The sequence below is a fragment of the Artemia franciscana genome, chromosome 5 (assembly GCF_032884065.1).
Source record: "Artemia franciscana chromosome 5, ASM3288406v1, whole genome shotgun sequence".
In the NCBI taxonomy this organism is placed as follows: domain Eukaryota; kingdom Metazoa; phylum Arthropoda; class Branchiopoda; order Anostraca; family Artemiidae; genus Artemia; species Artemia franciscana.
Window position 1 is genome coordinate 29452778 of NC_088867.1, and position 24909 is coordinate 29477686.

The window sequence follows — 24909 nt, forward strand, 5'->3', positions numbered from 1 at the left end:
TTCAGGATGGATATAAATATTTAGGAGGGACGTTTAAGCTAAAGGTTAAATTATTTAGTAAGCATATTGGAAGTAGTGAGGTAATGGGTAGGATGTGCTCAAATTTAATTTTAACGAGCCAGATAAGGGATATTAGCGATTCTAGGATACAGAAAGAGATTTTTAGGAAAAAGGTCATATCTGTGATGCATTATGTGTCGAAAAACTTGGGAATCCATAAAAGTGAAAAGTTCGAAAGGATCCAACTGGTATATTAAAAGAGACAGCTAGATATTAAAACAAAATTGAATAGTTTTCTAGTTGAAGGAGATCAAGGGATTCTCTCGCTAGAGGTTGTGGGCTGAAGTTGCAGGATTGTGAATAATGTTAGATTTTGGGATCGTACACTGAAGGTGCCACGAGTGTGGCTATTTAAATATGCTTATTTAGTAGTTCTCAGAGATGAATCTCCAAGTTAATGGCCGTACCAGGTAAGGAGGATTTTACAAGATGGCGGAGTGGGAGAAATGTGGAATAATGTATTAGGGGCAGATAAAAAAGGTTACAAAGATGATAAGTAATATCGTATTAGATCAAGAGATGCAGCTTCGGCAGCATTAAAGAAGCCTTTCTGTTTCCATGCGACTCTATACGTTGGTAAAGGGGACATAGGGGAGAAAGGATTTTGCTTAAAGTGAATTTTAAAAAAGAAGAATTGAAGTATATAATTGAACTAAGGGGGAATAGTTCATCAATTGGAGTGAGATGGAACTATTTAGGGAGGATGGGAGGGCAATATAGTCTTTACTTTTGTCTGATGTGTGTATGAAAAGATACAAGTATGGATGAAAGAGAGAGAGAGAGAGAGAGAGAGAGAGAGAGAGAGAGAGAGAGAGAGAGAGAGAGAGAGAGAGAGAGAAGTTTATTAATATTAAATAGAAGACAATACAATTCAAAATCGAATTACAATACACATAATTCCCCTCGAAAGGCTCCATGGCCAGGGATACAAGGGGGATAAGAAGAAAAAATTATTATACAAGCAATAAATTCAATATAGGTAATCACATATAGCAGTTTACAGGCAATATATTTATGGGGGATACAATATAAGCAACAACTAGAAAGAGAATTAAAAACATAGAGAACATACCTGAGGCCTGGGAGCAAAGTGCAGTGAGGAAAAGCACACACCACTAACAAAACACAGGGGCCATCAACTCCTCAGAGGAAAAAAATTAATCTATTTGATTCTTTATTAAATGATAAACAAATACAACGTAGAAACAATAGGGAAAGTTTTTTCAAGACAATGGGAATTATTTATGTAGATATTTCGGCCCTATGTCCAAGGGCCGTCTTCAGCACAATACAATACTATATATATATATATACAAGTTCTTACATCAAATTGTAAGAATTAAAACTGAATATAAAAACACTTATTAAAACATTTTTTTTTTTAAATATAGCCCTAGCATCCTTACTTCAGCGAAGTTCAACCAGGACTGGCGAAAAGAATGAAATGAAGAAATATAAACTCATTCAAACTAAAGAGAATAAAATGATTAGATGCAATTTCTTAAAGCTAATCTTGCTTGTTTAGCAGCCTGTCTCAAAGGCCTTTTCGTAGTTGGTTCAGTACTATTATAAATTGGTTTAGTAAAATATTTTGTTAGATCATTTTTAATTAAATTTGAGTATAAAGAATTTAGTGAGTATTCCCCCAAGTCCCTGTTCAAAGAAATATTTTTATTTATTTTGAGATTAATTTCAATTGATTCTCGAACCACCTGTTTTATTCCCAAATCATTACTAATGAGTGAAGAGTTTTCAAAAAGTATCATGTGGGACGGATTATTAAATATATGCCAACCTAGAGCAGAATCAAAGGAGTTGTTGGAACCATTTGAAATTAAGGCCTTGTCTATGTCATTTTTATGCTGTTGTAACCTTTTGTCTAGATTCTGATGGGTCCTGCCGACATAGTATTTTCCGCAATCACAGGGTATTTGATAAGCCCCTCTTTGGCGAGTAACTGGGGTCTTATCTTTACCCGAATTTAAGAAATTGATGATTTTAAAATTATTAGTAAAAACTACGTACAGATTATTTTTTGTGCAAATATTTTTTAATTTTGTTGTAATCTTTGGGATATACGGAAGATAGACAATATTTGAGGGCTTATCAATAGCCTCACATTGTGAAGTATCTTCTTCGATTTTACAAGAATGTCTTTTTATTCTACGGCTAATTATTTTATTTACAAAAGGAATGGGGTATCCATTACCAAAAAGAATATCTCTGATAAAATTTATTTCTGCATTTATATATGAATGGGAACAAATATTTAGGGCACGATCAATGAGGGAAATTACAACTGCTCTTTTAACTTGTGGGGGGTGATTTGAATTAAAGTGAAGATATCTATTGTTTTGTGTAGGCTTTCGATATATAGTAAAATCCAGTTCATTAGCATTACGAATAATTAATACATCTAAAAACGGTAGTTTATTTTCAATTTCAACTTCAAGGGTGAACTGCAAATTTCGGTCATAAGTGTTAAGATGATCTAAGAAGCCCCGAAGTTCAGCTTCCCCATAATTCCAAAGTGAAATTACGTCATCCATATAACGACCCCAATAGACATGTTTTAGAAAATAAGAATTCAATGCCCAATTCTCAAGATTCTCGACGTAAATATTTGCTAGTAGCCCGGATAAAGGTGCCCCCATTGGTAATCCATTTTTTTGCTGATAAAAAGAATCGCGAAATTGAAAATACATAGAAAACTTATTACAAATTTTAACAAGAGTCATTAAAACTTCACAATCAATTCCTGTCGCTGAAGTCTCGATCAAGTGGTAATTTTCTTCTATTTTGTTTTTTAATAATTCCTCTGAAATAGTTACATCTATATTTGTATACATGGAAACAATGTCGAAACTACTAACTATTGTGTTTTCTGAAATACTTGTGTTGCTAAGTTTTTTAATCAAATCTGCCGAGTTATGAATATAGGAATTTTGAGAATACAATAAAGGTTTGAAAGCTGCACAAAGCCATTTTCCAATATTGGCAGCGGGAGCTTGCCAATAAATTTGGTTTAGTAAAATATTTTACTAAACCAATTTATAATAGTACTGAACCAACTACGAAAAGGCCTTTGAGACAGGCTGCTAAACAAGCAAGATTAGCTTTAAGAAATTGCATCTAATCATTTTATTCTCTTTAGTTTGAATGAGTTTATATTTCTTCATTTCATTCTTTTCGCCAGTCCTGGTTGAACTTCGCTGAAGTAAGGATGCTAGGGCTATATTTAAAAAAAAAATGTTTTAATAAGTGTTTTTATATTCAGTTTTAATTCTCACAATTTGATGTAAGTTCTTTTATATATATATACTAGCTGTTGGGGTGGCGCTTCGCGCCACCCCAACACCTAGTTGGTGGGGGCGCTTCGCGCCCCCCCCAAGCCCCCCCGCGCGCGTAAGTCGTTACGCGCCATATTAGTTACGCGCCATTGTAGTTGTGTCCCTATGTCCCACCTGTGAAAATAGATATATATATATATATATATATATATATATATATATATATATATATATATATATATATATATATATATATATATATATATATATATATGTTTTTAACTACGTAAAACTTGCGTATATACAACATTCTTTGCTGTCCCATTGTCTGTGCATATAAATAGATTGTCAGGTTTACCGACTCTTGAACATGCAACATATAATGGTCCATGGGAAAACAATCCGTATTCAGATCTATACCTCATGATTCTAATGATTGCCCTTGAGCTTTGTTGATGGTGATTGCTAATCGACCATTCCCTGAGTCGCCATCGTCATTTATATATCCCCCTGTGCACCCCGGCGTCCCCTTTGTAGTTATGTCCCTGTGTCCCGGTCGTCATTTATATTCCCTGTGTCCCGGTCGTCATTTGTGTCCCGGTGTTCCAGTCTGTGATTTCTCTTTGAGTGTCCCGGGCGTCATTTATATTCCTTGTGTCCCGGTGTCCCGGTCGTCATTTATATCCCCCTGTGCCCCCCGGCGTCCCCATTGTAGTTGTGTCCCTGTGTCCCGGTCGTCATTTATATTCCCTGTGTCCCGGTCGTCATTTGTATCCCGGTGTCCCGGTCTGTATATACATTCGTTTTTTAGTTTTGTTTTTCTCCTTTATTTTTTTCCTTTTTTCTTTTTTTTTCTTTTTTAGTTTATTTAGATTTTTAGATTTTTTAGTTTTTTTATTAGTTTTTTCTTTTTTTGTAGTTTTTACCATTTTTTTAGTTTTTTTAGTTTTTTTTTTTACTTATGTCCTGGTCGTCATTTATACTCCCTGTGTCCCGGTCGTCATTTGTGTCTCGGGGCTTTGTTGATTGCTAATTTATATTATATTTATATTTATATTTTTTATATTTATTAATATTTTTTTAGTTTTCTTTTTCTCTTATTTTTCAGTTTTTTCCTTTTTTTTAGTTTTTTCTTTTTTAGTTTTTAGTTTTTTTTTGTTTTTTACCTTTTTTTAGTTTTTTTAGTTTTTTTAGTTTTTTAGCTTTTTTAGTTTTTTTTATTAGTTTTTAGTTTTTTTTTAGTTTTTGCCTTTTTTTAGTTTTTTCAGTTTTTTTTAGTTTTTAGTTTTTTACCTTTTTTTAGTTTTTTTTTAGTTTTTTAGCTTTTTTAGTTTTTTTTCTTTTTAGTTTTTTTTGTAGTTTTTACCTTTTTTAGTTTTTTTTCTTCTTTTGTATTAGTGTGAAATAATTCAGACGTCATATGCGGACATACACGACGTCACTCGACAGACAGACAGACAGACATAACCCACAAACAACTTATTTTTATATATATTTATTCATATTTTTTTAGTTTTCTTTTTCTCTTTTATTTTTCAGTTTTTTCCTTTTTTTTAGTTTTTTTCTTTTTTAGTTTTTAGTTTTTTTTAGTTTTTTACCTTTTTTTAGTTTTTTTTAGTTTTTTTAGTTTTTTAGCTTTTTTAGTTTTTTTATTAGTTTTTATTTTTTTTGTAGTTTTTGCCTTTTTTTATTTTTTTCAGTTTTTTTTAGTTATTAGATTTTTACCTTTTTTTAGTTTTTTTTAGTTTTTTAGCTTTTTTAGTTTTTTTTCTTTTTAGTTTTTTTTTGTAGTTTTTACCTTTTTCAGTTTTTTTCTTCTTTTGTATTAGTGTGAAATAATTCAGACGTCATATGCGAACAAACATGACGTCACCTGATCCACAGATCCACACACAGACAACTTATTTTTATATATATAGATAGTATTGTATTGTGCTGAAGACGGCCCTTGGACATAGGGCCGAAATATCTACATAAATAATTCCCATTGTCTTGAAAAAACTTTCCCTATTGTTTCTACGTTGTATTTGTTTGTTATGGAAAGGCAGTGTGGTCTTCGTCGCTATTTTTATTAAATGATCCTTAAGAATCCTTTTAAAAGTCCCAAACGAGTGGCATTTCTGCACTGAAGAAGGTAGTGAGTTGCAGACCTGTTGACAAGCAAACAATGTGGGGATTGAAATCTGATCGAATAGTAGGGGGAGGCGGAATGTGGATATTATTTGAAAAACGAAGGCTATACGGAGCTGAATCAGACATAAACATAGGAGTTTTCCGAAGAGATTTTGGAAGATTGCCATGAAGTTGATCAAAGACAAAAGAAGCACTAGAAATAATGTAAATAGACCGTAGACTTAAGAGCTGCGTTGGTGAAGAACGGTTGGTGTCCATAACCAGACGCCGTGCTTTATTATAAATGACGGAAAGTGACCGCAGCGTCGACGGAAAAGTAGACATCCATACAATGGGGCAATAAGAAACATATGACTGGACAAGACAGAAAAAAGAAGTTTCAGAATAAATCCAGGAAATGTGTAATCTAACTTTTCGAATGATACCCAAACTCCGTGAGACCTTGACCCTAATCATGGCTACATGGTTTCTGAATGAAAGGTTCTCATCAAGCATGATACCAAGAAACCGGAATACCCGATTCTCTGGTCTACACAAGGAGCCTTGTGACACCTGAAGGTGTCTAAACTGAGGGAAAGCTACACCAATTCGAGAAAAAATAAGAAAATGTGATTTATCAACATTTAAGACCAATTAATTGGCATTAACCATGACATAACTCTCTCAAATAATGCCACAAGGTTAGACTTGATATCACATTTCGTCTTCCCAAAGGTCCCAAGAGTGGTATCATCAGCAAAAGCAAAAAGAAAATCGTCATTAGAAGAAGTATTGGAACACGACTGAGCATCAAGCTGACACAGCTTGCAACATGCCAGAGGCCTGGTGTTTTTTACAGCCGAAATCAGATCATAAACAAAAATCAAAAATAAAATGGGACCAAGAACAGATCCCTGCGGGACGCCATAATATACTTCAGAAGGGCTCCGGAAAAGCGGATCAATTGAAATAAGCCTACCAGAAAGATATGAATCAAATCAGGAATAAGCGCTTGATCTTATACCAATATTTGATAGTTTCCAAAGAAGAATCCGATGAGTCAAGGAATCAAAAGCTTTACGAACATCCAAAAATAAAGCTGCCGGGTTATGACCAGAATCTATTGCCGAATGAATGATATTCGATAAAGCTGCGCAAGCATGCTCCGTAGGGGTTTAAATATATATAGTAGTATATATAGTATATATAGTATATACAGTATAGGTTTAAATATATATAGTATATATAGGTTTAAATAAATAAATATATATATATATATATATATATATATATATATATATATATATATATATATATATATATATATATATATATATATATATTATATATATATATGTATATATATATATATATATATATATATTTTATATATATGTATATATATATATATATATATATATATATATATACATATATATATATATATATATATATATATACATATAAATACATATGTAAATATATATATGTATATATATATTATATACATACATATATATATATATATATATATATATATATATATATATATATATATATATATATATATATATATATATATATATATATATATATATATATATATATATATATATATATATATATATATATATATATATATATATATATATATATATATATATATATATATATATATATATATATATATAGTTCGAACGCACGGAAATCATGCAAAAAATCCTTTGCATCCAGAAAACTAAGAAGCCTGGATAGCATAGCCTTCTCAAAAATTTTGATGAAAACAGATAGGAGAGAAATTGGCCTATAATTAGCAGGATCACTCCGAGAAGCACCTTTATAGAGTCCTATAACCTTAGTTCGCTTGAGAGATTCAGGAAAAATACCTTTCTTGAAAGACAGATTGACGAGCTTAGTCAGTGGTGACAGAATAGCAGGCAGAATGGGACGGATAAGCCTTGTAGGAATTTTGTCTGGTCCTGAAGAGGATGATCCTTTAAGAGCATTCACGATACGAGCTACCTCAGATTCAGAAACAGAATTCAAGACCGTCGACTTAAAAAATGAGGGTCCAAGAAAGGCTTTGAAATCGCAACGAGAAGTTGCAGAGCTTGCAGAGGAAGCAGTTACCTTTCCTATATTAGCAAAATAAGAGGTAAGCTCTAGCTGAACATCTACATCTCCTTGGACGGTTTTACCATCGATTTTCAGCATTGATGGAACTGAAGGCAGAGGGGGAGTAGGTTTAAGAACTGAATTAATTAAATACCATGTCTTCCTTACATCCTTCCCACATTCAGAAAATGTTCTATGATAATACTGAGACTTTGCCTTCCGACACAGAGAATTAAATATATTCCTATAGGCCTTGAATCGTTCGTGATGAGCTAAAGATGGTGAAGCCTTGTAAAGCTTCCACAAATAATTTTTCTTTTTCCAGCTTTTATGGAGACCTGGAGTCATCCATGGATTCAGCGGTGCTATCCTTTTCGGAGTATGGAGCGCTGGACCCCGATTGCAAATTTCCAGGATTCCTTCTTTAACTAAATCATAAAAGGAATCAAAAGAGTGGTTAAACTCTGAATCCGAAACCAAACTACCCCATGGTACATCAGCCAGACGAGAATTAAGTAGACTTAGCTCAGTATCACCATAACAGAAAATGGGAGATTAAATGGTGATGCTATACGCTGCGCTTGACCAACACTCTTATATCTGGAAAATGATCAGAAATATCACTAACCAGCACAAAATTATCTAAAACATCTAGTGACGAAAAAATATTATCGATAAGAGACGCTTGTGTTTCTGTAACTCGGGTGGGTATACAAACTGAAGGTAAAGTTCCCGAAGAGAGCATCATTGACAAAAAATCAATAGTTGAAGCAGAATTTTGATCCAGCAGGTTGAGGTTAAAATCACCCATAAGGATTAGTTCATAGGGATGTTTTTGGACTGAGTCCAAAACTTCTTCCAGAATTTTCAAAAACGAAGGAATAGATCCACTGGGGGACTTATAAACCAAACCCACAACTAAATACTTACGCATTGATTTAATCTCAATAAATAGGGATCATTATTCATCTGATTTTTATTTCCAATTGAATTATTAATAATATTTTCAATATCAAGAGGATTATTTTGTAAATCAAGTAAACGATCCCCCAAAGAGTTGATACCAGCCTGGCCACTACTCATGGTGGATGGCAGTTCCACCCCACGACCAAGCCCACCAGACCACAGGTATAAGAAAAAAATATAAGGAAAGAAGAGTAAAAAATAATATAATCAAGGTATGGATAAATAAGAAAAAAAGGGAAAGAGAAGAAAAAAGAAACAAGGAAAAACTAAGAACTCCTCCCCCATGCCTCTCCTATTGAAAAGTAAAAGCACTAAAACTCACAGTAAATGGGTTTGTTCTAATACTATACTGTTGGTGCAAAAAAAAACAAAACAAATAGCAATACAATAAAAAAGACAATATTTGTTGTAGCAAAAGATACCATCATGTAAGTCACTATTACTATTTTTATTGCATCGGACCAAACTAACTCAACAAATAATTCAAGCAATACTTTTTTCTTATCAAAACACAAAAATCGTTCGGGCTTCCACAAACTCACTAAACAAAAAAAGAAAAAAAAATATTCAGTCATGTAATCCAGTCCATAGAATTGCCCCGGCCATTTCCTTGCCTTTGCTGTCGTTGCGTTTGAATCAGGCTACTAATATCTGGTGGGATTTCATCAAACAAAAACATTTCCACTGGCCCTTCCTTAAGGCGACGAATACATAGAGATGGTGGTATGGATCTCGCAATCCAAGTTTCAAAACCTGTTTTTTCACGAATACTGGTTCGGATAGCTAAAAGTTTTTTTCGAACTTCTCGAACAGACGGGGGAGAATCGTCGGATAGAAAAACTTTCTGATTGCTCATGATAGTTTTTCTACGAAGATTTCGAGCCTGTTTTAGAACTGCCACTTTCAGCTCCCTGTTCTCCATGATAACCTTTATCAGCTTTTTTTCAGGCATAATATCAGCCATCGTGTATTTGGGTACCTCACAGATTCCAAGGCAGAATTTTCATCAGCCAGCACAGAAATGTGGTTCTTCAAATCGTTGGTTTCTACCTCAAGGCTGATCACTTTAGGCTTAATACCTTCCACCTCCAATTTCGATTCCAAAAGAGATTCTTCGATCTTAGAAATCCTTTGATCTAATCCTTTAAAATTAACATTCAGCTTATCTAACGTAGTTGAATTTTCTTTAACAGTCTGTAAAACTAGACTCAAACTATCAGCTAGTGATTTCAATGAGATTCCTTCCATAGGACTGGATGTGAGAAAAAACTCGTCAGATTTTTCCTTCTTCCTCTTTCCTCCCATTATACAAAATAGTAATTGACCTCCAAGAAAAAATAGACTGTAGAAATATACTACCACATAAAACTCCTTTAATTACTCACTTTGCGTAATGTTGGCATCTAAATTTATCAAAAAAAAATTCGACAGCAAATTAATCTTGCTGAACACTAAATGAACGGTCCGACGCAAAGTAGGAGTATTTACCTCGAATGCATTCTTGTTTTATCAAAACTTTGTGACAGTAAATCCGGTTCAAGATGTTCACTGAAGGAATGCTATATGTGAACTGAAACTACTGAAAGTGTGGGTCATGTGATGTATGAGCGTGTAGAATTGAGTGAGTTGAGAGATGAAGTGTATGGAAAGAGTGAGCTTGATGAGAGTTGGCTGGTAAATGCGATGAGGGATGAATGTTTTGCAAGTAATAAAACTTTAGGACGATTTCTAAGATTGGCAATGGAGCATAGAAGTAGATCTTTTTTATTTATGTTCCTCTTTGTTTGTGTCATGTAATGTTCATGTTATGTTTATATAATGACAATTATTTAAAAGTGAATTTTACTTTTTGTTTGGTATTGCCATGGCTCCTGGTCCTTAGCGCAACAAGACTGACTTACTTAACTTACATATGTATAACGAAACTTCAAAACACTTTAATTTAATTGAGGTTTGTGCGTCTCTGTCTATATGCCCTTTAAGTTTAGAGTTTATCAGGGATAAAACAGATTTAGTCCATTTTTGAACGTCGTGAAATGATAAAACGTAAATCAGTTTTAATTTTGGGGCTTCCTAAATTATGTTTGTTTTTCTTTAAATAAAATAATATCTGAACTACCTATTATATTGCTTTTTTTGAGCGTTTAAGATTTGTGGTATAAGCAAGCGTTGGTTTGATATGTTTCGATTTCCTACGGTTTGAAAAAACCAACGAAAGGTGGATTTTTTCTACCATTTCGTAACAGAATTCTAGCCCCTTCTATCAACCGAATTAAACTATTGAAATTCGGTGTATATGGCTTTGATCGCTATATCGTATATGGCTCGATGTAATTGATCGCTAGGGCCCCCTCTCCGGTTGTTGGGCTAAGAGCCTGTTGAAATTAGAGGCTAGCCCCCCACCTTTGCAACTGGATGTTAGGGCTCCCAGCGAAAATGGATGCTAGGGTACACCCTGGTGGTTAGGTTAGGGGCTCCGATAAAATTGGTTGCTGGGGGACCTGGTAAGACTGCTCGCTATGGCCCCCAGTGAAATTGAATGCTAGGGCCAAAATGGAATTGGATGCTAGACCCCTAATGTAATTGGTTGCTAGGGCCCTTTTTTAAATAAGATGTAGATGTTTATCCCTCCGATGCAGAAATAATACTGAAGCAAAGTTACGCGAGATTGTGTTACCCTCAACTCCTATTACGTAGCACGCAAAAGTAAACATTCACTCTGACGTGAACCTGCTGTTTGTCATGGAATAACAGGATATGGCTCCCCTGGAATCCAGGACACCCTGTAAAACTAGGGATAGGGCTGACATGGAAACCATCTTTGGGATACTACTTTTGCCATGGGGCATGACTTACAACCCTTAGCTCTGGGGAATAGTGTCTACTTTACAGACACTGCTAAATGATTTTTAGACGATTTGTAACAAAAAAAAACTATCTCACAATTTCAATTGAATGTATTTTGAGAAAAAAGAACGTCAGGGAGGAGGGCTATCTGTTTTAAGTCATGTCTGACTCTTAAAAGGGAACTAGAACTAAACATTTCAACTTAAATGAGCCTCTCTAAAATTCACACGACCACTCCGTCCATAAGAACCTGGTATACCCCTGGGGCATAGCTTACAGTCCTTATTTCCAGACTTTGGGGGATTTTGTCCTCCCCAAGGGCTTACTATATGACCTTTGGGCAATTCTGGAACAAATGGCTATCTTAAAATCTTTGTCAGATGAATTTATGGAAAATACAAAGGTAGGAGGGTGAAGCGGCTGCCCTCGATTACTTTGACTCCAAACATATAGAACATCCTATTTCGAATCCAATGAGCCCTCTCTGGAGTATATACGATCACCATTTCCATATTAATCTTATATGCCCTCGGGGCATAACTTACAATCCTTGTGCTGAGGGCTGTGGGGGGTTGTATTTCTGGAAGATACAATTTCCAGACCTTTCAACTACGGTGAACAAAATAGCCGTCTCAAAATTTTAATTGGGTGTGTTTTGGGAATTGATTGATGTGTGGGAAGGGGGGCTGCCCTCCAATCACTTTTGACTACTTAAAGAAGACCTTTCAATTTCTAATCGAATGAGTATTTTTTGAAGTTTCTACGACAACAAATGGCAATCTAAAAATTTCTATCAGATTTTTTGGGGGAAAATACGAGGTGTATGAGGGGTACCCGCCTTCCGACAGCTTTGAATCTTAAAAAGGGTATTAAAGAAGTATGATTACCAATCCAATGAACTCCCTCTAAAATTTATACCACCACCCTTTCTAGAAAAAACCTCATATGCCTCCAGAACAAAACTTACAACCCTTGCCCTGAGGGATGTGGGAGGGTTGTCATCTCAAAGACACAATTTCCGGACCTTTTAATTACACTGAAAAATACGGCTATCTCAAAATTTTGATTAGATATGTTTGGGGAAATGGTGGGCGTGGGAGGGGGTTTAATTGCCCTTCAATATCTTTCGACTATCAAAAGGGGCTGAAGTCCCTTCAATCTCCAACTGAACAACAATTGGTCATCTCAAAATCTCTATCAGATGAATTTCAGGATAATACGAGGTTTTTTGGCGGTGTATCCATCCTCCCATGACTCTGAATCATAAAAGAGGTACTAAAAATTCTAATTATCAATCCATTGAGCCCTTCCGAAGTTTATACGATTACCCTTTCTATGTAAACCTTATATATCTTCCAGACATAACTTATAACCCTTTCCCTGAGGGCTGGGGGGTCATCCTCAAAGACATAATTTCCGGACCTTTCAACTAAATTGAGCAAAATGGCTATCTAAAAATTTGATTGGATGTGTTTGGGGGAATTATGGGCGTGGAAGGGGGGCTAATTGCCCTCAGATCACTTTTGTCTGTTAAAAAGAGCACAAGCCGTTTCAATTTCCAATTCAAAGAACCCTTTTTGAAGTATCTAAGACTAGTCCTGAATAAACGCAATTAAAGTAAACAGAAACTAAAGTGAGTAACCAAGTCAAACTTAAAAATGACAAATATTGATAGGGTTAAATGAATGAAACCTAAAGCGAACAAAAAATCAAACAGATTGCCAATTTACTGAAATAGTTTGCATTTCGGTTAGTTTTTTTTTATTTATCATAGTATTAACAACATTTTCAAAATTAATCCGAAGAAGGATTGTTAAGTATGCATGTTTTATTCCAGGTGTGACTACATCAAACCACTGGCCTTAAAGTGTCGAACGAGGACCCATTCGAAAAAAAAAATTGGGAACTAGCGTATTTTTTAACTAAAAAATTATATCACACCAAACGAAACTCCCAACTCTCGGCATTCTGTCCTTCAACGCAGCAAGTTGGCCCAAAGAGGACCAGAATGTTATCGAGCAAAAATCCTGTGATTATTGAAAGGGTCCTTATATACCCTCCTAGTCTAAGAGGTTATACTGGTGCACGGTATAACATTAGCTGTACCGTATGGTAAATAAATATTAAGCTTTTGATAAAATTTAACGGTTATGAAGTTTCGAACAGTCGCGCATTAGCTATTAGAGTGGATAATGGTGGATACTTTTTACAGAAAGGAGGAGGGGGTGATAATGGAGAAAGGAGGAGGGGATGATAAAGGAGGATGGGTGATAATGATCCGTTGCCTCCATATTTTAGCCTTAAAATGATCCTTATTTTGCGTTGATTCAATATGTGTGAACTTTATCAATTTGATAATAGATTTTTTAAGCAACAAATTTAAAGAGTATTTATGATTATAATAGAATAATGGACACATCTTTTTGTAATTTCTTATTAACTTAATTTACTTGTATTTAGGCAGTTCCAATCAAGGATTAGATTTGTAGGTATTTTGTTTTAACGAAATAATTACAACCTAAGTATGATGAATGTAATTTATAACGTTGCGATTCAAGCACATACAAAGCATTTTTTTTAGGTGGGAGATTTTAAGAGGAGGTAGTGCTTAAGAAATAAATAGGAAAACTAAAAGAAAAATTCAAAAGTAATTGTTTTTTGTTTTGCGTGTGTGCGAGTCCTCGATGGCTCTCTCCCTTTTGGGAGTCACTCAATTGTTTCTTATTACCTTCTAAGTATTGTCATTCATAGCAGTTCAAAAATCCATGTATGCTGCAGCCCTTTTTTTTATTTCTAATGGCAGGCTTCCACTTGATTGACTGAACAATGAAAACTTACTGTTTCGAATGTAGTGTTTCTAATCATCGAAACAAAACCAGAAGTTACAGCATAATTGGACATATGTTAATCAGCGAAGAAGTGGAAGGCGAAGGGACTGGTTAGCTAAGTTTTATCGGAGCACTTAATTGGATTAATACTTGCAAATAGAAAACTATATAAGATGTGAAGCAATTTAAAGTATGTTACGCATGTCAACTGTAACTAAATTAGCTATAATTAAAAACAAAATGCTTAGCTTGTTTGTTTAAAGTATTATCAATAATTAAGCACCTTTGAACTACTTTAATCTGTGAATTATAATGAGTAAAAATGAAAAGTTTTTCTATAACATGGATAACTTATTGTTGGCCTGTTCGTTGTAAGCACGTACAATGAATTTATTTTAAGGGGCTATATTTTGGGAGGGTTGGCGTATATAGGATTGGGTTCGAGTCATAAAACTTTTGATCAAAATTACAAGAAGCAGAAGATCTTTGGGAGTTAAATCGGTGTTTGGCACGAACAGAATTATCCTAATTATTCAATTTTTAAACTTAAACAACGAACTATCCAATCTTTACGATCCAAAGCAAAATATTAGTAGCCTTGAATTAGCCATGTCATAAAATAGTACTGGTGTTTGATACAGTTTTTGATTTATTTCTTTAACGTCAAAAATGATCCCCGTTCGTTCCTGGAGAGGTTGTATTTATTAAAAAAAAAATACTTTTTATAACAAAAAAATCTTTGTTATTTGTTATAGACCTAATCCTTAAAAAAAAATTTGGAGGCAAAAACCAATCAAGTCCATAGGAAACGACCAGTAAAGAAACTCTGAAGGATTTACACTAGTGATGTTGATACCAACATACTTATACTAACTGATGTTGACACTAACATAAGCTAAAATTTGTTTGTCCAACATTCTTACCCAATTTGTTGGGAAACCCTTATTATGTAAGTTTTTTCTTTCAGATGGCCATTTCTGGCCAATTCCCTCGTAGGTGCTTGCTTATGAATATATTAAGGTACGAATCAATCAAATGCTCCGGAATTAAAATTGCGAGATACTCTAGTAATGTCACAGATTCGACACTTTAGTTGTGAAATTACTCTTAATTCCCGAACCCTAGGAAACACCCGAAATAACGTTTCAAAATTAAAGATAGTTTGATACTGTCACTTGCGTGAGAGTTAATTTAGAAGGGGGGAGTTCAGAATTTGCCAAATATAGATATATTATTTGGAAAATAAAAGGATTGCCTTTTCAGCATCTAGGTTTGGGTTTCTTTCTTTGTTGAGATTCTTTTATCCCAAGAACCTTAGGATATAAGTTTCCAGCAGGTCGGCATTAAGGTTTTCGTCCTTTTTTGGGCCATTTAGGGAATTAAGGTTTTTCATCCTTTTTGGGCCATTCTGATGCCGCTTCACCATTTCTTTTAAATTTGGCTCCTCTTGCTCAAAAACTTACTGCTGCAGAATTCGTCATGGATTTTTTCTGGCCTTTTCCGTACCCCTTAGCGCCCTCGCCCATCCTCAAAGCAAAATTTGTGACCCTCTTGGCCAGGGAATTGTTCCTGATAGTTTCAAGTCAACTGGACACCCAATGGAAAACATGATCTCATATCCCACTATGAAACCAATTAGAAAACACTTCGCCAGTGGAATAATTTACGACCCTAGCCCCAAGGAATATGAGGGGTCTTGTCATCCCATGAGGCGTACTTAATGAACATTTTGACTAACTTTAAGAAAGTGGATATATTTTAATCTTGATCAGAAATCTTGGGGTTGCGGAGTAGCAACAAATCGCACAGAGTATCTGGTTGCCCTTTAATCACTTTTGCACTAAAATGGCTGTATAACTTTCAACTTTTAATCTTTTAAGCCTCCTACCAAGTTTCTACAACCTCTCTTTTCAAATGAAGTGGTCGGCGGAAAAAAAAAAATAGTAATACATGGAATGCACATGGCTTTACTAAAGCGACCCTAGATTGTGGCCTCTCATTTAAAACAAAAAAGATTTATTTAACAAAGTAGATAACACTCGAGACTTACATAGGTACATAACTAAGAATATTCCTGTCAGCAGGTCCAGCCACTTCCAGCTTGCATCCCACCGAATACTTATCTGAGGAACATAAATTTTTCCAGTAAGTTCACGCCGTTCCTTGGGAACTCGGTTCCGATTCAGGAGTCAGGTGATAAAGCAAAAAAAAAAAAAACAATATTGACAATAGAACTTGTCAAGGGTATCTGTTGAGGATGATTTACAAAACGTGAAAACAGGAAGGAACAACTACATATAATTTTGACTGATATTTTTTTATGTTTATTGAATGGCTAATGTTTATTAGTCTCCACCATGTTCATGTGTACATGAATTTAATGGCTGCGACGGGAAAGGACAGTAAAACTCAGTTCTTATTACAATCGCATATACCATCATTAAAAGTACGTATTTTGAGCTAATACGTCGTAACAGGGTTTCTTAATCACCCATTGATAGCAATGTAGGACATAGGCTTATATACTAAACCATCCATCTCCATAGATCATGAACTGAGACTTTTTATATGCTTTAGGTTAGAACAAAATGAACAAAATTGAATAACCAAGAAAACATTAAATGAACAGAGAGTATTACGTATGAATAAATGAAGCCTAAACCGAACAGTAATCAAAATGAACAACCTTTGTTAACTATAAACCACATTTTGTTATTATCAAATTATTTGAAGAAAATTTACTCCCGATATTTATAAATAAAATGTGATATGGGGGACCATCAATTAGGTTTTTGAAATGTTGTAGGGTTCAAATAGGTCGCACTGTATTTCTAGAAATAATAGAGCACCAAAATTGTCTGTGGGAATATTTTCGGGAGGGCGACTTTCAGACCAAATTTCTTTACGTCGTTGAATAAAATAAGGGTCACTACTTAGTTCTGTTACATTTAATAACGCAATTAAGACAGCCATCCGGTACCTAAACACATATGCGACCGATGCAATCGACATTAGCCGCTTGTCACATGCTGATGACATTTTGTTGTTTTCGGACAATTTAGTATCAATGTAGAATACAATTAAAGCATTACGTATCACATCTACGGGAGGTAGGATTAGTGATTAAACCTACTAAAACAGAATTCCAAGTTGTAAATAATAATAACGATTTCCAGTATCATTCAATTAGGGTGAAATCACTGGAAATTCTTAATAAGAAATCCATTAAATACCTTAGATTGCTTCTCGGCCGGACGGTTAAAGCTACGCCCGAGTTGGTGCTACCGTCTGTACTGGAGAAACTTAGAAAACCCTATGGCCTACTAGTCAGGGTGAAAGGCCGTTTTCATAAACAAACACTTGCTAAAATTTTTAATTCAATGTTTGCATTGCACCTTATGTATTTTTCATCGTTCCATTTTTAAGACCTTCAGTGAAAGTAATAGAAAGCGTATCCCCGTGCACTTTTTTTCCGGTTTTGTAAATATTTTCCTGGAATCTCATTATGGATGAAAAATAGGTATAATATCCAAAAATACGAAAGATTTGATACTATTGTTAAGACACATCAACAATACAATCGATTTCTTAGACAATCTAAAGAAAATAGAATCGACTTTCCCCTTAACTATCTTGTTTGATGGATAAATAATTCTGTCGCCATAGCTTTAATAAAACTGAGCCATTTACTATGAATTTTCATGTATTATGAGTGGTTTAATGTTGTTAATTATTAACCAACTATTAGCTACTTATTACCTATTCATGAGCTATTATGGGTTATTAATTGCCGTCCTTTTCGTCAGAACTGTTATTCTGTAGTTTATAGTTTTCTTTTCGTTTATTTCATATACTCCTCTGTGTACATTCATGTATGCCTTGAGGACATAAATATATTATTAGTATTATTCTTATTATTGTTAAGACTAGAAAATATTACTAGAAATAAGAGTGTGATTACTGCCTCCTCAAATCACCCAAGGGCTAGAGTGCCATTTTTGCTCTACTTAAAACAGAAAACGTTACAGACAGTCTTACCTTTTTCCATCATCACACTATAAAAATTACTGGTACTTCCAGGAACGTTCTGTTCATATATTAGAATATTAAAACAATAAAATTAGTCATATTACTCCAATGTGTAAGAAATCGCCATCAATACTATAAATCTGTTCCTTCAAGCTTAAGGCCTAGCGGAAGTCCAAGCATTTTACTCCCTAGTCAATTCTTTTTCGGAGGCGGTAACTCGGTCAAAGACAAAGTTATCAGCTTTATTCGTCGCTTCAACTAAATAAGCATGAGAATGTTGAACTTAAGGGGTTCTCACTCAAAATTAAGATTAGGTGCAGGTTATCCTTAGCAATTGTTCTTGTAATTATTTATACAATATAATGTTTTTATATATATATATTTATTAACTGACAGTTTGGTGACTGCACGCTACTTATTCTCCATTCTCTGTTGCAACCGGTTACAACTAACTCGTACTTCACCGAATCGCTCAAGAACAATGCGATTGGTTACTCTCTTTATCGAATTTATGCATTCTCACGAGCTCCGATTACAGCTGCATCTAGTCTTTCAAAGGGAATTTCTGACTTCGGAACAAAAATGTGTAAAGTATTTGAAGGGACTACAGCCAGCAAGTATATATTATAGAAATAAGCTTATGATTGTTGAATATAATATTGTTTGCTCTATTTTTGATACCCCTCAACAACAGTGTCATTTGTAGCAATCTAGAATGCAAACCCGAAACATGTTTAATAAGTATTTTGGAAAATTATTACAATTATTTTAAAATAAAAACCGCCGAAATTACTAATTCAGGAACATCAGGCAAACTCCAAATGTTTAACATGGGAGGTATAGGAAGACTGCTTGAGATCCCGTCCTGTCCTAAGCAAATGAATTGTGATTGGGGAAAATGTTACTTTTAAATTGCCATTTGGCATTTTAAAAACTGCGAATATACACAAATTCCCTATGCTTTTGTATGACATAGAACAGAAATTTAAACTTTGAGTCAGTATTTTATAGAAATATGGCATCTTGCTACTTTCACCTACACAGCCTCTTTTTTGAGGACGTAAAAAAAAGTGAAAACTGTTAAATATTCGAATAAACGATATATGTCTCTTGAAAATGATTTCTTTTACCTTTGGCCGCCTTTGCAAAATAATTAGATGGCTTAAACCACTTTAAAACATTAATGGAGGTAGCCTACTTATGATGCTCTAGGTTATTCAGGGTGAAGTACAAAGCAAGTATTTACACCCAATTAGTTACAAAACGTAACCACTTTGTTTCTTCATGTGTTAATTATTCATTACCAGAATATCTGGATGTTTTTTTTTATACTCAATTGATCTTGCCCCCTTAAAACTCCTCCCTTCCTTAAAACCTTTGGCTTAGTGGCGTATTCTTCTTAATTTAATTAGAAAAAATAGCCCTTCCAAGTCAATTGTGCCCTTTCGGAAGTCACCACTCCCCAAAAGAAGCTCTTGCATATATCCCTGCCTTAAATCTTACGCAAAGCTGTGAAGAGACTGTGGTAACAAATGTCAGTATAGTAATTTACTTTCGGAAATCCACATAGTCAGGAGATCCTGGAGAATCGGATATAGGGCCTAAATTCTTCAAACTACGGAAGTGATTAAAAAAGTACTCTCGCTGTGATGAGCCGTGGGTGCTTACTTGTATGCTGCACATTATATTTTACGGAATGTGAATTTCCAATGGCTATTTATTGATACCTTTAGCCACAGTATACTAAATACTATTCTAGGCACGCTCACACAGAAGCGTTTTTGGTACATGTCTGTTAAACGAAACACATCCAAGAGATGAAGTTAGGTTAATCCTAATAAAAACATGATGAAAATATAATACTTAAGAAACAAAATAATGGAAACTACGACAAAGAATTATGGAAAGCAGGCCACGCAGAACGCATTACATTAAATATCTGACCCCTACCCACCTCTATATATTAAATATTTAATTAAAATATAGCTAAATTATAGTTTTTTCTCACTCAAAAAAGTAAATCATAATCAATTCCAGAGAGGCAAACTGGTTATTGCCAGATTTTAGACAGAGTAATTCTTGAATGTGTTTTGTTTAGCAAATCAGTACAAGTTTTTTCTCGAATGGGAGGGGTACCACTCAGGAAACAGGACAATAAACCGGCTTAATGTAACGATTAAGTGAATTGAAAGAAAACCACTGCGTTAACCTTAAGATTTTAGGAATAGGGGAGGGAGAGTAATTTTACCAACTGACTGGTCATTATATTCATATTATTTTACCAAACTACATGGAAATTTTGATAAAAATCTTTAGAATTGCAGTAAGATCTCGCTGAAATTTCAAATGCTGCAGTATAACCAATAAAACTACCGCAAAGTCAAAGCGCTACTATTTTACGATGCCAGTTTTTTTTTATCTACGGCTGGGTGGTTTACAACCTCTTCAAAAATTATTAATTTAAAAAAACAACTATGGTGATTAACAACTTATTGGGTGTAAAATAAGTGTTTTGTACTTTATTCTTCATAACCTTCAGCAGCATGGAGGGAATTTCTATTTTTTGGAGGGATACACCATTTCTTCAAATGATACAAAACTTTAAAACTGTTTATGGGTTTCTGACATTGAAAATAGAACTGTATAAGTAAAAGAAAACAGGATGAAATATTCCTAAAACAAAAAACATTTCAAGCGAATTCAAAAATTATTTGCTTCTTAAAAAAATCATAAGCTAAAACAAAATTAAGAATGGTAAATCACCTTAATAGCTGCCGCCAGGGTTAGAGCTGGTCATCCACCTGAAATTATACATTTCATCTTATGTTTCAAGTTTAAAAAGATCCATAATCGTTTCCAATGTGTGGGAAAGGTAGCTATATAGAGATACAGTATACATAGAGATACATATAGAGAAACAGTCAGAGACGTAGGGAGGTAAGTGTTACAGTCTACGCCTCTCCAAAATCTCAAGATGTTTATGTTTTGTCGATTGTTTTTATTTATATATGCTATCTTCATAAACGAGCAATAATTGTATATAGTATATTCTATATTTTCTTGAAAACAGTTCCGTATTTTTCAAGAAAATTTGTATCCTGGGATATCTTGACCTAAAAAACGATCTAGATGGGTCAGAAGTTTGATAAAATTCTTCAGGAGCCTTAAGTTTGGAAAAAATTATGTATATAAATGACGTTATATTTATGAATACATTCGAGAAACATACATACGTCATATTTAAATCAGTAGTGATTGTACCGTTTAGAGTGTCTATTATGCAGGCAAAAGTGCAAAAGAAAAAAAGATTGGCAAGATATATGAAAAGCTACAAGAATACATTTTGATTTTTTTATAATCACCGATTTATTCTTTAATTTAAGGTAAAAGTGGGGGAAATCCGCAAGTTCAGTTGAATTAGCAAATTCTGTCATGAAATTAATTCCTTCTTCCGGCTTAACACGCTCCTTATTCAATCGGAATTTTCTGAAATATCTAAACTCCACTACAGCATAATTATCGTGTTATTCTTTTGTTTTAAGTCATATTTTTTGTTTGTAATTCAAGGTGATTTGCTGCTGTTTCTTGTTCGCCGTCTTTTTCTTTAGCTGTTCAGTCATTTGTCATTTTGCGTAATTTGCAAGCGCCATAAATGCTAAATATTAATCCCTCCTTCTATCCTTTGCAGACGCTAAATTTGCAGACGCACAACTACAATGGCGCGTAACTAATTTGGCGCGTAACGACTTACGCGCAAGGGGGGCTTGGGGGGGGGGGGCGAAGCGCCACCCCAACAGCTATTATATCTATATATATAAAAATAAGTTGTCTGTGTGCCTGTCGAGTGACGTCATGTTTGTGTGTCGACTGACGTCATGTTTGTCGACTGACGAAATTACAGACCGGGACATCGGGACATAAATGACGACCGGGACACCGGGACATAGGGAATATAAATGACGACCGGGACACTCAAAGAGAAAGCGACCGGGACACAAGGAATGTTCGATTAGCAATCACCATCAACAAAGCACCGGGACACAGGGAATATAAATGACGACCAGGACACTCAAAGAGAAATTACAGACCGGGACACCGGAACACAAATGACGACCGGGACAAAATTGACGACCGGGACAAAAATGACGACCGGGACACCAGGACACAGGGAATATAAATGACGACCGCGACACTCAAAGAGAAATTACAGACTGGGACACCGGGCCACAAATGACGACCGGGACACAGGGAAACAACAACAACGGGGACGCCGGGGGGCACAGGGGGATATATAAATGACGACGGGGACACAGGGAATGTTCGATTAGCAATCACCATCAACAAAGCTCAAGGGCAATCATTAGAATAATGAGGTATAGATCTGAATACAGATTGTTTTTCCCATAATTATATGTTGCATGTTCAAGAGTCGGTAAACCTGACAATCTATTTATATGCACAGACAATGGTACAGCCAAGAATGATGTATATTCGCACGTTTTACGTAGTATATATATATATATATATATATATATATATATATATATATATATATATATATATATATATATATATATATATATATATATATATATATATATATATATATATATATATATATATTCACAGGTGGGACACAGGGACACAACTATAATGGCACGTAACTAATATGGCGCGTAACGACTTATGCGCGCGGGGGGGTTGGGGGGGGCGTGAAGCGCCCCCTCCAACTAGGTGTTGGGGTGGCGCGAAGCGCCACCCTAACAGCTAGTATATATATATATATATATATATATATATATATATATATATATATATATATATATATATATATATATATATATATATATATACATATATATATTTATATCTATATATATAAAAATAAGTTGTCTGTGTGTGTGTGGGTCTGTCTGTCGGGTGACGTCATGTTTGTGTGTCGACTGACGTCATGTTTTCAACTGACGAAATTACAGACCGGGACATCGGGACACAAATGACGACGACGACCGGGACACAGACACATAGGGAATATAAATGACGACACTCAAAGAGAAAGCGACCGGGACAAAAGGAATGTTCGATTAGCAATCACCATCAACAAAGCACCGGGACACAAATGACGACCGGGACACAGGGAGTATAAATGACGACCAGGACATAAGTAAAAAAAAAAAAAACTAAATAAACTAAAAAAAAAGGTAAAAACTACAAAAAAACTAAAAAGAAAAAAACTAAAAACTAATAAAAAAAGCTAAAAAAGCTAAAAAACTAAAAAAAGAAAAAAAAAATGAAAAAGGAAAAAAATGAAAAATAAAGGAGAAAAACAAAACTAAAAAAACGAATATATATACAGACCGGGACACCGGGATACAAATGACGACCGGGACACAGGGAATATAAATGACGACCGGTACACAGGGACACAACTACAACGGGGACGCCGGGGGGCACAGGGGGATATAAATGACGACCGGGACACCGGGACACAAGGAATATAAATGACGCCCGGGACACTCAAAGAGAAATTACAGACTGGGACACCGGGACACAAATGACGACCGGGACACAGGGAATATAAATGAAGACCGGGACACAGGGACACAACTACAAAGGGGACGCCGGGGGCATAGGGGGATATATAAATGACGACGGCGACACAGGGAATGGTCGATTAGCAATCACCATCAACAAAGCTCAAGGGCAATCATTAGAATCATGAGGTATAGATCTGAATACGGATTGTTTTCCCATGGACCATTATATGTTGCATGTTCAAGAGTCGGTAAACCTGACAATCTATTTATATGCGCAGACAATGGGACAGCAAAGAATGTTGTATATTCGCAAGTTTTACGTAGTTAAAAACATATATATATATATATATATCTATCTACATTCACAGGTGGGACATAGGGACACAACTACAATGGATCGTAACGACTTACGCGCGCGGGGGGGCTTGGGGGGGGGGGGGCGCGAAGCACCCCCACCAACTAGGCATTGGGGTGGCGCGAAGCGCCACCCCAACAGCTAGTATATATATATACATATATATATATATATATATATATATATATATATATATATATATATATATATATATATATATATATATATGGTAAAATTCTAGTTAATTGACTTTTTACTATCTCGGAAAGGGTTTAGGTGAGGAAAATGAAACTTTCAGGGATTGGTCTACATATTTACATATATAACAAAAAAATCAAATAAATTACCTGCTTCCGCTTTTTTTTCTTCAAATTTAGGCTCCCAAAACAGTTAAACCCCTGCTGAAATATTTCTCTTAGTAAATGCCTTTGCCTTAAGCAAACTTCAATGCAATACGTGCCCCTTGGAGTACAACTGCCACAATTTATAAGGTTAAAAGTTAGAAAAACGCAGTGTTCTACAGTCACCCGATTTTTGTTTTACTAACAATTTATATCGTACAAGTTGTAAGTAAAAATCCGAAGTCATGGTTCGGTTGTTAACATTCACTTTAAGAAATTATGTTTTTTTTTTATCAGCCGCTTCCCAAAAACTAGGCATATAATATCTCCTTCTCTGTTGTAATAGGGGTGCCTATAAAAGCCAACTCTATCGTAAACATTTCGGTGATTATAAGCAAGTTTGCATTTATACTACCGTTATAACTGGTT

At 34.8% G+C, this 24909-nt stretch overlaps 1 protein-coding gene across 3 annotated transcripts in view; it reads right to left on the reverse strand.

Moving 5' to 3' along the window:
* The window catches only part of LOC136027231 (PDF receptor-like), a 214135-nt gene extending 192254 nt beyond the window's left edge, over positions 1-21881 (reverse strand). The window contains exon 1 of one of the 3 annotated variants that reach the window (XM_065704286.1): positions 16269-21881. The gene's annotated coding sequence lies outside the window, so the exon portion shown is untranslated. Of the gene's footprint in view, positions 1-10031; positions 10858-14118; positions 14257-16268 lie in introns of those variants that run through there. The other 2 variants (XM_065704287.1, XM_065704288.1) reach the window with 2 other exon arrangements.
* Positions 21882-24909: the final 3028 nt, after the last annotated feature.